This window comes from Solenopsis invicta, chromosome 16 (assembly GCF_016802725.1).
Source record: "Solenopsis invicta isolate M01_SB chromosome 16, UNIL_Sinv_3.0, whole genome shotgun sequence".
Lineage (NCBI taxonomy): Eukaryota > Metazoa > Arthropoda > Insecta > Hymenoptera > Formicidae > Solenopsis > Solenopsis invicta.
This window is the reverse complement of record NC_052679.1, coordinates 20,569,673-20,589,245: the sequence shown is the minus strand read 5'-3', so window position 1 is coordinate 20,589,245 and position 19,573 is coordinate 20,569,673. Positions and strand designations below refer to the sequence as shown.

The 19,573-nt window shown below is 31.3% G+C and overlaps 1 protein-coding gene and 1 pseudogene across 1 annotated transcript in view; both read left to right on the top strand.

Annotated features, from left to right (window-relative positions):
* Window positions 1-19,573, top strand: part of LOC105194700 (Kv channel-interacting protein 1) — a 125,769-nt gene that overhangs the window by 33,285 nt on the left and 72,911 nt on the right. The gene's annotated exons all lie outside the window — the stretch shown is intronic.
* Window positions 389-17,811, top strand: LOC120359793 (annotated as a pseudogene).

Sequence of the window (19,573 nt, the reverse complement as noted above, 5' to 3'; positions counted from 1 at the left end):
ATTCAAATTGCAGATCGATGCTGTAGCTGTTTCGTAGCAAGTTGTGGTAGTAGTAGTAGTAGTAGTATGTAAACGCGCACTCCGCGTCGGCTATTACGCGATGCCATGAGACTCCGTTCTCGACAAGCGCTTCGCGGCAAGCTGAGAAGGGGATTAAATTCGGAAAAAAAGGAACAGATGTTGGCGAATGATAGACATGGTGAAAACGTGGAGTAGATTCGAGGATGAACGTCAAGAGGGAGAACACAATTCGTGGTGTCGAGTGCCAAAGGACCGACCGGAGGTGCCACGCTTCGCAGACGTCCCTAGTGCGCAAGGGCGTTGGCGCTGACGACGGACGGTACTGGAAGTGTCGGGGGTGTGGGGTCTGGGAGCTTTCGAGCTTCATGGCGGGGGTGAAAGCATGAGGGGGATGAACCGAGTAGGGGATGATGTTGAGGAAACCGTGGGGTGGGACAACCGGAGACGACTGTGCTCCCCAGTCGCTCAGTCCGCGCCCCGACACGCAATCACACGCACACTTCTTGTTCAAAGACGACGGAGTTTCCGTCGTTTTCGCGCTCGGGGATTTTCAAATCGATTTGTAATTCCCGCTGCCGCGTCTCGGATCAGTTCAGGAACTCTTCGTTATCGATTTCCTCGTCGATCTTCGACGGTAGTCCACGTTTTCTTCGGTGAGTATGATGGCTGATAGATAGTGTCGTTATCCAATCTGATCCATACAGAGAAAATGGGATTTTTGCGATGCGTTCTGTGCGACAGCTGTTACGTAGAAGTTCAGGAAAAACTTTCCAACTTTCATAGTATTTCTTTGTTGCGCCGCTCAGATGGTCGCATTTATCTTCAATGTGGCAGACCAGAAATGTTGCGTCGCATTAGTGGGAAATTCATCACACAACACGATAAAGCACACGTAATCCGTTCCTCTTTCATTTTCGTCAAAATCTTGTGTTGCCCCGTGAATTACCCTCGTAATTACAATTGCCACACGTCGTCTCCGGTTTTCATCCTGCTAATGGATAAGCCGGCGAGTGTATTTTATCTTCGTAAGAAAGAAATAAGATTTCACCTTATTAACCGCGTTAGGGAAATTCTTTCAAGTACGTATAACAAAATTTTAATAAAAATTGTTATACAAAACAATCGAGATTTAATAACAACTTCTTTGTGCAGCAATATTGCATTTACAAATTTTTTAATTTTGATAAATGTACGTACTGCTTTCTTACGTAAAAATCAATTCAACCATTTTTTTTACATTTGTTTATAATACTTTATTGTGATTATTTTTAAAATATGTAACTGGCGACTATTGCATTTTTTAACAAAAATTTGAAATAATACTTGGAAAGCTTTATATTTTACATTTTTACAGAAATATTATTTTTGTACCATTAACTTATTTATTGTATATTGTTAAATATTGATATCATAATGAATCCATTTTGTTTCTCGAAAGAGACACAAAAATAAAGATGCAATTTTACACGCAGTAACGTCCATGACTTTATGCGCGCATCTATCATATCTTTCGTAAAGCTTAATGTGAGATTTATAATTTGCTTCAATTTAATACATTTTTGCGGAAAATTGAAGTTGAGCAATTTACCATAATACATGCTTTTTTATTAAGTATTTATAATATAAAAATGGGGAAAAAATAATTTAATATATGTGTTTATCAAAGATATTTTATCATGTACTATAAACATTTGAAATTTTTATAAAAAAATTAAACTTCTTGATAAATTTAATTTTGTCTTAAAAATATAAAATTTTAATTGGATAATATATAAATTTTATAATAAGGAAAAAGCAACTAATAACAGGCAATAAAAAATCAGAGAAAAAAAGATTGATTTGTTTAATATATTTTATGTTTTATAAAAAAAATAAAAAACGTTAATGAAATAGAATATTTTAATTTGTTTATATAATTAAATGATTGTCGGGTTATATGTATATATACATATGATCTGATTCGATATTATATATATATTTTTTTAGTAATATCGGATCTCTTTATAATACATATGAATTTGTTATAAAGAATAAGTTCTAATAAATTAAAAATACGTGTTAAAATGTATTAATATAAATGTAATTTTCATTAATTTTCTCATAAAATATTAATCATGCATTTTCAACATTTCTGCAAATGCTTCTATCAATGCAACTAGTTATAATTCCATAAAATATATATATGTGTATATATATATATATATATATATATATATATATATGTATATATATATGTACACCACACACACACACACACACACACACACACACACACACACACACACACACGCATACTTATTTTGTATCATTATCGTATTCTAAAATGATATATTTGTATATTCAACATAAATAGAGTGTGCAAATATATTAGTATTGAAAAAGCAAAGGAGATAAAATATAAAAACTTAATTGGTACAAATTAAAATTAATGATCATAAATATAATTAAAACGTTCGAAGTTTAAATGTAATATTAATGTTTTGGTAGTTCTTTATACAGAAAAAGCTTTTTGTCAGTCATTACTCAAATTGAAATTTCTTCTATTTACATTTTCATGTATGAAGTAATGGTTCAATATTTATTTGTTAGTGTATTCCCATGATCATTCAAAGTTTGAGAATATTACTAATAAGCTAGTTTGCCCACACATTAGCCTAGAAGGTTTCTGTCGCCTTTATGGCTTCACACAGTCATATTCACTGCAGAAAATCCATTTGCTAATTGGAGAGTTCTGCTATTTACGAAATCAAATATGAATGGCGAATAAGATTGGTGTACAAATTAACATTTGTCGCTAAAGCACATTAACGAATTACTATTATGCATCATCAATCAGATCCATTGTCATGTGTCTATGTTGTATAATTACCGTATTTCGATTTACATGCAGGATGACCTAGACCTATCAATCTATTTTCTAGATATACATCATACAGAATTTCTGCTTTGTACAAAGGAACAATGTCTAATAAAACAAACTTTTATTTCGTAATAAACCTCCATCGGCATTATGAAAACATAAAATTTTCTCTTAAACTCATTTTTTAATAATCTTGTTCACAATTAATTTTGTATCTTTATTATGTTTATCCACTTATCGATAGTTTCAAAAATACGCAAAAATAACGATATTGTTTTACATACATTTTTTACATATCTTTGCCAAAGTCCCTGCTATTTTACTTATGTCCTTAAAGTGCAAACGTCCAGTCTTGACTCATTTTTATGAGCTGGCTGTAATTTTATGGACGGTTGGCAAGCACGATCCCAAGAGTAAGCCAGAAACTTTCTCGAAGCTGCTTTGGACCGCTCATCTCCCTGCCATCCAAACTTGATTCATCTAACTTTGCTCGATGAAGTTTGCCATCGGAAAAGACATGAATTTCACTATCAATGCAAAAATTTGAAGAAATCATCTAGCACGTTCGCAGTTTGTTATTTCGATCGAAAGTTTGCAATAGGTTGCGACAGCTGTTTGAAAAATATGATGTTGCTACTGTATGGCATGGTTGTTGATTAAAAAAAGAACAGAAATTTTCTGATCAAAGGCCAAGAGCATCACAAAACAGATCGCGGAGAGTGAATCGACGAATTATTATTGAAAACGTTATAATTTACCCACGCGCGCCCGTTAACAAAGCTAATTTATACTTCTTCCTCTACTTCGATCGAATATTTCAATTGTCAGTCCTTCTTGTTCTCCGCCTCATTGTGCTTCCCTGTGCGCTAGTGGACAGGCTTAATTGAACCCTGAACTCGTTTTCTGTTCGCGCAGAAAAAACCACAAAGAGAGTAAATCCACGTTACAAGTTCAATGACTTTGAAGATTTTCCATTGTCTGCATCGTGATTTTAATTGCTATAGAAAACCGTACAAGAGACTGTTTATTAACGTGTACAATGTCATTCTATATATAACTGATTCACGAGACGGAAGTTGTTTATCGCTGCATAATTAATCCCCGTTTGGAAGTTTACGGTGATCGGTTTGAGCGTGTAGACTGATGCGAAGAAATAAAATCAGAATTATCACGCTTAAAAAGTACTTAGTCTATACTTACGATCAGATCGATAAGAAAAACGAATCAGATCGGGGCCAGGTTCTGAAAGCGGTGCCGCAAATTTAATTTTTAATAACGAGTCTGGATTTGTTCAATCGCTTCTATATCCTTTGCTCGTCTTCTACCTTCCATATACCACTACTTGAACGATTCCCTACAAAAAAAGATTATTATCGTGTGACCTAGATCGCTTTAGTATGCAGGTGACATTACTTGAGTAAAGAGAAACTCAATTTCTGAAGAATACATTCAAGCATGATGTTAATCTGTAAACCATTTCCCGAATAAATAAGGCTGTTTCTAGACCTTTATGCATATCTTGATTAACACCATTCAGACTGTGAAATATTTTTATTTTACAAAGTATGATAAGTTATTGTAGCATACATTTATTGATGATATTTTACTTTTGACATTATAATATTTGACTTACGAATATAATAATATATAAATTATAACTTGTGGTCTCTCTTTAAATTTAAATAAGAACAATTTGGTTTGTTAATTAGTTTTTTTTAATTAAAAATTTTACAAAGCTTTATCCAGTATCTAACACGCTTAGTATGAGTTATTGATAATAGCTGATCCGCTTTTCAAGTTTCTCCTAGGTTATCAATTTGGATTATATAATCTAGAGTAATAATTTAACGTTATCGAAGGATTGGAAATTAGCCGAGGGAAATGAGCCACTCTGCCTTATATGAGATTTACAGAATTAATAAACGATGGATTAAGAACTAACTGTAGGTAAATGTGTAAAAGAATTTCTAAGACTTAACTGAAAATCTATGTAAATTATTTTTATTGTATTTTTAAAAATTAGTATCTAATTAATATTTACTTTTTCAACGTAATCAATAGTTCTTACGAGGTTTTATTCTTGACTATTTATTAATCTTTGTTTTGGCAGAGAGTTAAATTTGTCTTATTTTTAAATTGAATCAATCTGCAGATACAAAGCATTTTCCATTATCGTTCTCGTGAACATATGTATAACATTGATCAAATTTTGCTTTATATTTCGAATGTTGACAGGTTTAAATTGCACACAAATCGTATTTACGCATTTCATGTGCACGTGTCGAATATTGAAAAATCTTATATCAAGTTTATTTAAAAATAATATGCCATTTGATTTCTATAACAACTCCGTGTATGTGTGTGTGTGTGTGTGTGTGTGTGTGTGTGTGTGTGTGCAAGTGTATAAATAACTCCATAACAATTATAAACAGAATAACATATTACTTTTGTGTTTTCCGCAGTGAAAAATTGCAAACGATTGCAAATACTTGACATAGTTTCATTTATTCCAGTTTCTACGAAACATTAAAGATATATCTTCTTCTTCTGGAACGAAATAAGAACGTTATTACTACAGTCGCTACTCCTCAATATCCTGTCGAAATTGAGCATGGCACTCGATGAAGACTTCACCGAGACATATTTATGATCTTGTTTTTCCGAAAAACAAGAAATTTATATCTCGGAGAAAATGTTTACCACCAATTTCTCACGATAAAACGAAAATCATGTGAAAGTTTGCGGGCGAAAAATCCTTTTTCCGCGCAGACCATCGCATGGCGACGTTATCTTTCGTTACGCCTTTTGCATATATTCTACCGGCTAAATGTTCCGGTCTTCACCGTGTTGCATAATGCAATAGCCGTCACGCTCCTTGATCGGTCTGCTTTGCTTCTATTTCAATTAATGCCTATTGATTTGATCGGGCCGTGTCATTACGCCGTATCGTAATTTACATGAAAATTCGTCAGCCCTGGCTTGACGCAAAATCGATTGATGAAACAACAATAGATCGGGATACATATATATATTTCCTCAATATTAAATAGATTACGGTACCATTGAGATCAGAATATCACAAATCTTGCGTAATGCCTCTTATTTCTGTAACACATCTATCTTTGTCTTGGAAGCAGGAAATATAATTGCGTATTAAATACATACGTTTTAAGTAAATTTTAGATAGAATTTCCTTGATTAAATCGGCACCAATACATTCCTTAATGAGGTGGATGCATGTGTGATAACACTTTTATTATAAAATATTGTTATATAAAAAAATGACTACAAGAAAATATTTAAATGAAAATTAAACTTGAAAATGTTTTTCGAAAGAATAGATTAAGTTTTATGATTTTGCGTCTTGACACGCGGAAACGATCGCATTTGCCATTTCGAACAGTCTGCGAATTGCCAATTAAAGATTTTATAGGCTATGACATAAAGTCAGCGAGACAATAGAGAACATGTCTGCGTCGCTCGTCTGCGCCGTAAAGCAAAAATAACAAAATATAAAAACAGTAAAAACGTGGTAAAGCACGTACCGCTCGGTCATTCGAGTAAATGATCCATAAAAGCTACGTACTTCTGACAAAGCGCTCCATGCGCGACGCATTATCCGTCCGTTTCTCGTAAAAAGTTCGCTCGAAGCTGATGTCGGCTAGTATACGACTAACTACGGTCCGCTCCAGAAATTAGCAAGATTCGATAAGAACACGAAGCAAATCTATTGATCTTGCAGTCTTTGTTTGGTTACATTGGCGCTGCTCCGTTCAGTCGGCGCAGCACCGACATCGTTAAGACGTCTGAAGTTTCCGAAGGATCTTAAAGATTTAGAGGGATTCTCGTAGCGTAGATTCCATATAGGGTATCGCTTCGATAAGAAATAGAAACAACGAATAAAAGCGGAAGGAAGGAAAGCAAAACGGAGGGCAAATGGAGGGAAGCGAATAAAACGAAAAATCGGACGAATCGAGAAAGAGAGAAAAAGAGAGACAGAAAAGAAAAATAGAGGAAGCATAACAGAAATGTGAACCACTAGTAGAGATTTTATCCTGCATCTCGGACGTTGTTCCCCCGTTTATTTCCTTGCAACTACGGCGCTCTCTTTTTTTGCTCACCGACGCGTATGTTTTATTTATAACTCACTGTCGGCTTGGGCATTAACAGTGTTTAATTATCTATGCATGCTGCGCGCTCGGAGACTCCGCGATTATTTGCGCTCGCCCGTTATTCAACATAATTTTGTCAAGTCGAGAAAAAATGTGTACACACGTCAGCGGCTGCTTTTTATCGTCTTCCGGGCTTTTCATCGACGTGCATAAATCCATGCGGATTGTACGAGGCATTATCAACGTCATATCATGGTTATTTGCATGTATGTACATGCATATTCATGGTCCTTCGTCTAGTATTGGTACACATCATTAATATTTCCGATTAAACGTCGTTTTAGCGGGCTGTCACGTGCATTGCGTTCGCGTCATGTAATTAAACTCTGTAACGAGGTACTTCGGCGGTTTTATGTAATTAATAACACACCTGACAGGGTACGTCTCGCCTCTCGCGAGGTCGATCGTTGCATTCCTGATTATCCCCATCAGAGCGATTTAAAGTTTTCCTTTCAGCCCTTCTTGTTTTCCGCCAGCCGCCCTCTGCGAGCAGCTGTGAGAGAAGTAGAGGCCAATATCTCAGGCCTTTATGAATCCCGTTTGTTACGGGAACCTCTTTGAAACTGAAAATCTTCAGGATTTCATGGGATATTTCCTCCATACGTTCTGTTTCTTTCCAGACCCTTGATCATTTATATCTGTCAGTGACATTTATGCTTTGCAAATCGGTATGTAATTTTTTCGCATGCTGTAAGAAATGGATCGTCCCCTTTATTCTTTCATTTCAAGGAATACCAAGCTAGACTCCGTAATGTTTTCTGAACCTAAATGTAAATCCTTGTGTTTTTGCTTGAAAATATTAAAAGTTTGATATTTCGTAATGTTTTGAAATTGTAAAATTTTATATATAATGGTAAATATGATTAATCCGATTCTATAAAACTTTGGCAAATTCTATGAAACCATTGTTTATGTTTATAGAATATTGCCAGTATTTTATGTATTGTATCAGAATCATTAGTAATGTGTTCTGTAAAAGCACTAATTAGCTATTGTCATTACAACATATGTGCATAGAACATAGATTACGATTATGGTTTGTAAAGAAAGCTTCCATTCTATAAATATGCTACAATTAAAATATAGAATGGAGATGTACATAAACGATGATAAATTTATCTTTCACTAAAAGTACATACACACGCATGCATTATTTATCTCAATATATCATAGACAATACAAAATAACTGAAAAGATACACAAAACAAGTCGGTGCATTTGAATTCAATGTAAGATGCCAAAAAGTGACAGATGATGATAAATTTAGACTCTTCGATTAATGTGTGAGCATAGATTGGAAAAAGAAACTTATAAATACTGTACGAGAGAATAACGTAACAGGTGGTCCAGCCTAACTTGACTAAATATGTACGCTCCATTTTCGCGCATCTGAAAGCGTGTTATGATAAGATGCAGCAAATTGATAAGTTGTGATGTTATATTAACACGTTTCTAAATACAATATATCTATAATATTTAATCGTTAATTTCGCGCACGTACGATGACTTTATTATATGTAATAAATTTAATAAAATATATTGATTTTGTTTGCGCACTTTAGACATTATTTTCAGGAAATAAAAGTTTAATTTTTTTCTACATGTTTTTTCAAATTATTTGTGAATAATAATTTTTTTGCACGATATCGAGACTTTTATATTGCTCAAATTCTAGAAGAGTATAATAAATAATATAAATAACTGCAGCGTGTAATAAATAAAAAAAGAACATTTTATATGTATGCTTATAATATAACGCTATGATTAATAAGCACGGGAAGTGCATTACGAAGATAAGATCAATGGTATACATATAGAAGTAAACGTACTCTCTCCAAAAGTGATTTCTACAAAAGATTTCATTAAGGTAATTTCATTAGAGATCTGCAAAACTATGATTTATTACGCACGCCGACATTCATTCTTTAAATAAATATGCGTTATACATATATGTAACACTCGGATTTTTCTTTTTTTTTTCTTTGTAAGGGCATTGTATGTACATAATGAATAATGAACGAAAATAAGTTTTCACGACTGAAATCGTCGGTGTAAAAGATAACTGTAAATCGTAATTATAATTTTTTGAGATTAATATTGACCAATTTGATTACCTTGATTGTAAAAAAATATTTTTTAATTTCAACGACTATATATACATATAACGTAATTACAAATAATTGCAAGCTACACATTATTTGATGGAAATTTATTTTCTATACGCGTACACGATTATACACACACACACACACACAGATATAAATGTCTGTCATTTATGTAACAAAAGTTATTAAAATGTACACTATCTCTATTTCACAGAGTTTTAATCCATTAATTTTCAAACGCCAACACATTTCTGCGTGTAAATAATAATGGCCGTTAATAAGTCTTATTGTTAACATAGTTTTAAGGCCCGAAGGGGATCGTATTTATTCATGGAATTCTCGACGGGAAAGGTATAAGTTATACATTTCAGAGCAAAGTTAGGAACAGTAAATGAGGGCGTTACAAGTTTTCTGTATTTTACCAAGGGTACTTAGTACGAAGATAAGGGTCTGTTCGCTGATGAGTGAAGAAGAGGAACATTAAAACGAGGGTGGGTAAAAGGAGGAATTTCCATAAACCAGAGAAATATTGGTCGGTTTAAGATCAGCAAGAATTCCAAACTATGCAAACGCGCATGCGGTACAGTAGCGGTGATACGTAACGCGTCACGCTCGTGTATCGGAAAGGTGTTATTCAAGATAGCAGGTCGCACGTATTGAATCGCGACGCCTATTAATTACCAAGGCAGCCTATAAATCTTAAACTTTTTTAATGGCCGCGTAAATTTCAAACGATATATTACACGTGGTCCTGTCAATTTCGAATGGTTCGTGTTGAGAAGATGATGAATGGCATTCCTTTTCTCTTGCACACAGAACTTTCCATAGATTTCGCCGATCGAAAGTTTAATTAAGTATGAAACGTAATTGAAATCCTGCTCTGTGAATCTTTTGCGGATTGCTCATGATAAATTAAATTTATTAGTTGAAATGCAGTTTCCTATTCTTCATTTATTTTAAATGGTACTCCACCGCTTGAAGAATTGACTCATTTAACTTTGACAAAATTACTCGGAAATGTCGATTCGAAGTAATCAAAATTCTATTTGATGTAAATAACAAATGTTTCAACATTGTTATAATTCTAAGAGTATGTAGAAAATATTTTATTTAATTTTAATTTTATTTAGTAAGAAATTTTTGTCGAATTACAATATTATCTAACATATATATATATATATATATATAGTAGAGGGCGTGAAACTATAGTAAAACAAAAACTTTGATACAGTTATAATGATGTAGTATCATATCTACATCGAAACTTCAGTTTTTGTTACAAGAAGTTTGGATTTTACAAAAGTGCATCAAAACTTGTCTCGTTCTACATTTATACTTTTAGACATTTGAAACTATATTTTTGACTATAAATTCGGTGAAATATATGATTGTTAGAAAAGAAAATACAGGTGCACATGTGAAAGCTCGACGCACGTTTTCATAATATTACAATAGTTAGTATGCGAAACAAAACTTTTTTACCATTATCGTATAAACGAAGAACTTTGAGTAAATCATAACATTCGCTTCAAAATATTCAAATTCCATGCAAAATACTTGATCATATTGACTTGTTAAAAAGAAAGTTAGAATAGTTTTTTCAACGAAAACATTATTAGTATGAAAATGCGATTATAAATCTGAAAACAGTTATTTTAACATCATTAATTTAAAACAAAGAACTTTTGTGATATCCAAAATAAATTCAGTTTGGAAACAAATATATTCCTATCGTTCTTCTGTGTTGTATTAATACTACAGTTAAAACGGTTGTTGAAGCAATTTTAATTAAAGACATTATTTTATAATTGTGATACTTTGTATCGCCGCGAATAATATCTGAATTATTTCTCTGCACTTTCCATTAAGCACAATACAAAATTATAAAGATGTAAAAACATGATGTAATTTCTTTGTGAAAGTTTATAGAGTGGTTATTAAGTTTTTGTCTTTGTCGTGGTTTGTACATTTTTTCAATCACTAATCTCACTAAATGGTTGTTGCTCTGAGCAAACGCTTAAATAGAAGTGCAGGAAATACATTTAGTTTTTATGACCAGGCTTTTACAGAGGTAAATGTGTAAATATGTTTCAGTTTCCGGGGAATAAACTATGGAGGAAACACTAAATTAAGGTTTACTCTTGCAATCCATATTGATCAAAATGCGTCGACACAATCTTACATTACATTTATTGTAACTTACATTACATCCACTGTACGTGCGTAATTTCTATCCCATTTTCACTACTTAAAACCCTACCTGTTGTGATAACCTCTGGTTGTTATTTATGGCAATACACGAAATGGTTCCAGATGGTGTTTTCATTATGCGGGTAACAAACCATCGTCAGCAGAACGCTACGATAGTATACGTGTTCCAAATAAAAAATTAGTCCGAAATCTCATGAACAAATAACTGATAGCCACCGTAATCTTCGCTAATTCACCCTGCTATTGTGTATTATCAGATTTAATTTATAGCCACTCACAAGAGGATGTGCTGTACACCGCGTAACACACAATTAGTATCGACAGTAGTGTATGAATGGTATTGATTTTACAGGTTTATATCCGTTCTTTTGTTCGCGCGGACATGGTTGATGTAAGCTATGAGCACATGACATCAAGAAAATATCATGTGATACGACAGTGTGTTGAATTTATTACAAAAAATATTAAAAAATAGCTTTTCTAAAAGGAATTTATTATTTGTATGATTTTATTTTGTAAATAATTAAAAAATATTTTGTATTATGGAAAATTAAATAATTTACAAACTGCCTTCTTAATGCAAGATACATTGCTCTTATTGAAAATGGCATAAAATATAAAGTTCATAAAATCTGAAAGCATCATTTTATTAATATAATTTAAATTATATTTATAATGGCGTAAATATGAGTACAGTAAAATAATCTCACAATTTAATAATCTAAATATAAATTTATTGACCGTTAATTTATTGGGTATTTTATATGTATATAATATTTTATACATATAAATTATACATATCATTTGCACTTTTTTTAAAACTTTTTTCTGTCGATGAGTTTAAATAACAAATAGTATTTTTTAAATGCAATTTGATTGATACTTTTTAATGCATCCTAAACAGACATATTTTTGTATAGCGCATATCTAATAACTGGATTTCTTAAAGAGAGAAATAAAGCAATAATGAAAAATTTGATAAAATAAAGACACACATACGAGGTATTATAATAATTTTGTAACAGATACATATAACTAATTATATGTCTACATATAATTAATTTCTAATTTACTTCACAATAATAAGAAATATATTTTAATGTTATATTATTAAAATATTATTTAAATACGTAATTATCTTACGAATCTAATAAACAAGTGTAATTTACATAATTTTTATGTAAAAATTACAACAGTTTTTGTCATGTGAAATAAGTTAAAAAATTTATAAAAGTCTCTTTATATTTTGTTAATATCTAATTACGTACATTTTAATGAAAGAAACTAATATCAGATTGGTCATATTGTAAAGACAGCATAATATCTAAGGGGAAATTTTGCATATGCGTTGCGAACCGCATAACCGCGAAGCAAAACTTCGAGCAGACTTGCACCCACGTAAATGTCGTGCCATGAATGTTGGGAATTTATGAGAAGCCAGGATGAGCCGCGTTCCCTCCAGAGCCTGGAAACGTTCTCGATTTATCGGGCTTATGGGGAATTCAAGCATCGCCAAGGTGTCGTTCTGACGCTCTACTTTCACTTTGCATATAAAACCAACAATCAATTTTCTTTAATTGACAGAATTGAATAAATATTTTTTTTTTTTATTTTCATAAAAGCGATAAATAAGATTTTTAGATGTTTATAAAAATAATGATAAAAATATTAGAATAAAATAGACGAAATTAATTGAATTAAATGCACTTAATTTAAAAAAATTACGTAACGATATTTTCTAAGTCGTAAAAATGTATCCGATTTAGAATTATAATAAAATATCATAAATAAACATGATATTTATACATATAATGCATTGTTGAATAATCAAGTATTGTGTTAAAATTACAGATTGAATTTATTAATGAAGTCATACACTTAATTAATGTTTAAATTAGTACATTATTTAATGATGTGTTTCAATTCTGCTTAGTAATAATGTCATTCTGGAGTACAGTTCACAATTTGAATTACAATAACAAATTTAATTCATCATACTTTAAGCAGCGTATTTTTATTTTACAATTATTTTTAAGATTAAAATGATTATTTTTTAACAAAAATTACAATGCAATTTAACTTGCAATTATTTTGAAAATTTGTAGAATTAAATAACAAATGACAAAATAGATATTGAGTTCATATACCTTTAAATGTATTTTGATATTTTAATCAATTTGGTAAAGCAAATTATCAATACGTTTCAAAATATATAAATTTTCCAATGTGAACGAAAACTTATCCTATTCTGTACAAACAAAACTGTGAAACAAAAATGAGTCTTTCGTTAAGTTTACAAAGATTCTGAAATTAAACTATAATTCTCGAGTAAATGAACTACATCGGTGTAAAAACGGCAAATATGCAGACATGCCGACGATAATAAATGAGGTCTGAATAAATATGAAGCGATAATACTATTGCATGTAATAAAGAAAAGATATAAATTCTCTTTGACAATCTTTCTTAATTGAAATTAATATTCCTCTCGGCGCGTGAAACGATGCGTCGTTTTTATGGTACACTGTGATATTTAATTTTCTTTCCGTTTCTAGGCAACGCAAAAACGAGCTTTTAGTTCATTTCAATCAGTTTTCGCTACAGATAAAACGGGTTCGATCGCATGACTGATAGTATGATTGAGTTTGCGTGCCATAGAATAAAGCCGATCAATGATTGATTGGTCGATTTTTCTACTATAGATTTCGTTATAGAATTACGCAAAGCCTGAAAAGGACTAGCGAAAATATGGTTCATATTAGTTAAAATGTAGTATGTACATTTTTAAGATAATTTAAACGGATTACTGATTAAGACATTCTATCACTTGCTTCGTGAATATAATTATTTATTTTTTAGCCGTATAAAAACGCAACAGTTATTTTCTTATTAAACAATTTTCACAAATAAAATTCTAATACATAATTTCGATTTCCTATACAAATATTTAAAATCGTATATTAAGCAAACCTGTTCAACTACGTCAAATGTCTTGGATACCATGTCAAGATTCGCCAAGAAATTGCTGTTGACGCCGCGATACGTCAAAGTTTTTCAATTTCGTTTTCTTATCCGTGTTAAAAATATCGCGACGAGAACGTACGTCTAAGAAGAAACAAACGACGTCGTTACAAGGTATAGACGAACGAGACGATACATCACTACGACGGATATGGTAGAAAAATACGCATCACATTCTTCGCCGTTATGACGATAAAGTTTGTGGAACGGCGGAATGAGAATTAAACATAGGGCCCGATAAAGTGACAAGTCGGGCGACAATAATGGATCGCGGCAGGCGAGAAATGAGTCGTCGCCGTTGTTGTTCGGTTTTCTTCCGCTATTCCGCAGTTGATAAAGCTCGCCCGTACACGCGACTATACGTAACACTCCCATTTTCGTTAGCGCTGCTAACGTACCGATGGTTATCGATAATGGATGAAACGTCACTGTGGCGCGCGACGTCGCTTGACACCGCACGTCCAACAATGCGACGGATCTGGCGAAATCCAAATATTTCGCGACGTGTTTAAACCGCGGATATTTACGCGTGTTACTGCTCCGATAAATTTCGCATTGCGCCAGGATTCATCTGCAGGAGCTGTATGAGAAAAACTCCCGAGAGAAAAAATTCGGATTCTACTCTTTTTGTAGTGGGAAGAAGCTTTCACATTTTTCATATTTATATTGCACACGACAGAGATTGCGATTTTATGGTTATATGAGTTGAATGTGAATTCACCCGTATTTTCCAATATTTTTTATAATGTAGGAATTAGACTTGGACAAAGGATATATATTTTTGTATAAATTCTCAATGTGAGCAAAAATTAACAAAGGCTGAAATAATCTTCATTTATAATAGAATCGACCTGTATTTTTAATATTATCAGTTAAAATTGAACATAATTTCTTTATGACATTAAACAATCAATTTATTACCCGTTCTGTGCTATCGATTTTTTGCTTTCCTATCTTCATTACTGTTGAAGCAATTAATCAATATACATTCACGTTTTAGAAATTTGCCATTTTTGTATCATATATAATATACGCAGAAAAAGATATCGTACATGAGAAAAACGACCGTGAATTTCGACATACTAGTATCTCGCGAAAAGAAAAGAGATGTTGAATTCTTTGCTGTAAAATATAATAGAAAGAAGACAAGCAGTTGAGGAAAAATGCGGACTTGGCAACATGAAAGATGTATTTTAGCTAGTTCGCTGCTTACATAAATTTTACGCTCGTAATAAAAGATAACAACCACGATATTATTTACGATCAAAGTTTGCTACATTGCTAAATGAATATATATAGTTTTATAGCGGTAATATCATTATACTTACAAGTTCGTAATCCGATTGTATCGAGCCAATAGCATTTGCGATACTCAGTCAGCAAAATAAACTATGATAGAGAGGAGAGGCAGTATGTACATGATTCAATTTACGCGCTACTTTTGCGTCAAATATTTGGAAGGCAAATGTTTCGTTTCATTTATAAATTCAACAATATTCCGCGTGTATACAACGCAGCATAGTGATGTGACGACTATATTTTAGTTTTGAAATTGATGACATCCGTTCTTTCCTGATCTAAATTGACGTACATTATTTTTATCAATTTTAATGATTAGGAATTAAAAATTCAGTTTAATAATTCATAAAAGTAACTAATTTTAAAACAAATATTGAAAATTTGTTATAAAGCGTACTACAGAGAGGCCTAAACTAGTTTTGTATTCACAGAAGTGTTGAAGTTAGTAACAATTGAATTACGACAGTTTTTGTTAGTTTGACAATTAAAATTCACACGAGATATTCTAAAATATTACTGCCTCTGATCGTGTTTCTTTATTATTTTGCATTATTCCAATATTTTCCTTCGAGTTGACAAGCTTTGTAGTCGGTTGAAAAAATATCAGTAATACAGATAAGTAATTAGCAAAGTGAAACAGTCAATTTTAGTTCATTAAATTTATTTTAGAACAATTCAGTCCCAAAATTCTTAGATATAAAGTATTATTTTAAAAATTTGTATAAATTTGACATGTTAAGTAAAATAAATTGTAATAATACATTTTTTCTTTAATAAAATATTATATTTTGTTAGATTGCCTTTAAAGAGCTATTTATCTTTCTTGGCACATTTAACTGTACTTTCTAGTTACATATTGTCAATTTAACAATGTCAATAGAATGATAATTATCAGAATATATGTGTTTTGAGAGTAGTTTATAGATGTGCATACAATGTCTTATCTTATCGAGAATTCTCAAGCAATTTCGTATGATTAACTTTGAAATTTAGCGGTCGCTCCGCTCGAAATATATAGGAATTACGAAGTTTCTGCGGTATGCTGAGCAAGGATACTAGGTAGAAATTCATCTACTGCGAAGCAGTCTATTATGTTCGTCACATCATTTGCATGGGATAATACAGAGTGTGAATCAAGCGTCTATATCTCTCTAATCTACATCTATTTATACTCGATAGTGTTGCTCGATGCATTAGCAATACTTTCTCGATAATTGCTGTTCGATAATTACTGTTTACTATTGCATTCGTTGTCAAACGGAACTACTCATTTGGGAACATTTTGTTTACATAATTTATTCTTTTCAGAATAACTGCGCACATGAACTTTTTGCATTTTATTTAATAAATTTGCATTTTTTTTTAAATTAATATTACAATATTCACGTTAATACATGCACACGAGCGCGCATATTTATATTTATATTTATTCCATGATAAATACACATTTTGTTAATTCTTAACAATCTTCTTTAATCCATGTAATAATTAATTTAAAATCTTATTTTGTCAGGTTGGTGTTATGATCATTTTAATCGTCAACAGATTTTAGAAATAAAATGATTCCAAATAAAGATTAATAAAAATAATATTGATAAAGTTATAATATTAAGAACAATATGAAAAGAATAATATTTCGTAGCACTTACATTGTGTATTTCTTTCTGTTTCAGGTAAGTACTCCGAACGTGTGAAAATGCTGTTCCAAGAATAAATATACTTTCGAAATATTTGAGGAAAATATACGTAAAGTATAAATACATTTAAAATTGCATGCATAGAAATATTAAAATATACTATGAAAATATAACATTTTTTCTTCTAACACTTTTTGTGAAATTATCAGCGCTAAAAGCGCACACCGATAATGTTGCACTATACTGAAAAAACATTTGGTAATGATCACGCTTAGATGAGAGCTACTAAGCTTTGATGAAACAATTTCAATTACATATTTGGTTAATATAACTAAATATTTAGTAATATTTATTAACCGTTTGGTAATCGATTGATTACTATTACTATGTTTGATTACAAGTACTCTCTAAATTTTTTGGAGTGGAATTTCATCTAAAAGAGTGGAATTCCACTCTAAAAGTGTGAAAATTCTGCCACTCTTTGTCAAGACTGGCAGGATTTTCACACTTTTAGAGTGGGATTCCACTCCAAAGATTTTAGAGAGTAACATAATTATTAAATATTACTAAGTGTTTGATTATATTAATGAAACATTTAATTGAAATGATTTCATTAAAGATTATTATTACTAAATCTCTTTTTTAGTACACTCTGTCATTTCCAAAGCTTTCTGAGTAAACCAAAGTTCATTGAAATGATCGATAAGAATTCGTCGGTCTGACGTTATACAGTATCGCTTTGAACATATGATTCCATAAGTCTGTCAGAGGAATGTCTTGGCTCGATTCCAAATCCAAAATGCACTTCGTACGGTAAAACCAACAAAGGATTCACAATCGAGCCAAGACGACTGCTCTTCTCTTCCGGACCGGCTATTAGGGAACGGTAATAGTGAGATCGTAATGTTTCAACGATACCTAAATGCTTTGTGTACTTTGCAATTTACACCGTCCAGAATACCTCAAAGCAATTTTCACTTTGACTGCTGTCCAAATTAAACATGTCATATAACAAATATATTATCTTACTTACGACAAAATCATATTAATACAAATAAAATGCAAAAGATTTTTATTGTATAAAAATTTACATTAAAAAATAATATTAATTATCACATAGGAGAAGAAACAATTAATAGATATTCATTTTTTTACTCAAAATTATTATTTTACTATAATTTCAGGTAAATTAAACATAACTGTTTTTGATAAAAAATCCAAACGTGTTAAATAAATTGTTTTATTGTAAATACTATTCTCAAACAAAATATAGTAATTTAAAAAAAATAGTTTAATCTGGAAAATTATAAATTTACTTTTTTTATTGTAATGAAAGAAATTTGCTGTTGCAGAGTAGTTTTAGTAAATGTCTATGTAGTAAATGTCTTATTATTAAATCAATGTACCATATTACCAACGTTGTAACTGGGAAATGGCGGATTTCAACGAAGCGAAACAAAAAGCTTTAACCGAAAGCTGTTTTAAAGGTAGAAATACACAAATTTTCTTCTGTAAAGACTTTTATTGTATAATCGTTTTAAGTACAATATTATTTTGAGAATGTACTTTTTAGTACAATATTGAACATTTTTTAATAACGTATATAATAAAGTATTATAATTGTGTTATTTTTTAACATTTTGCTTATAAATATAATATTATTTAATAATATTTTGCACGTTCTTCATATTAACATATCTGTTTCACTTGAAAAGTGATAAAAATATATTTTTATAAATTATAAATGCAAAAACATATTTTGTGCAGTAACAATAAAATAAATTATAAATTATGAGATAAAGTTAAGTTATATAATTAAATTTTATCTAATTCTTGGATATTTGGATTTATCCATGCACACTGCAATTCCTAAAAAAGAAATGTATAAATGATTAATCACAGAATATAAATATTGACAAATAGAAAAAAATATAGGTGAAGCAAAAATAATGTACCGTGACAGATTTTAGTTTTTTAGATTAAAAGAGTTAGATGAAAGATAGGGACATAGCAGATCACCCGTTAGAAGCGCATATCGAACGAATGTGCAATGTCATCAATCAAACGAGGTTTCGGCTTCGACGGACAACAACGAGAATGGCGTCATATGATCCGTAAAATCATTGATGCAGGATGAATGATCTTTCTCATTTCATGTGACGGATTGATAGGATGACTTCACTCTTTTATGTCGCATCAGTAACTTTGACATATATCCAATTAAGTTTTTGATACGATATTAAGTTT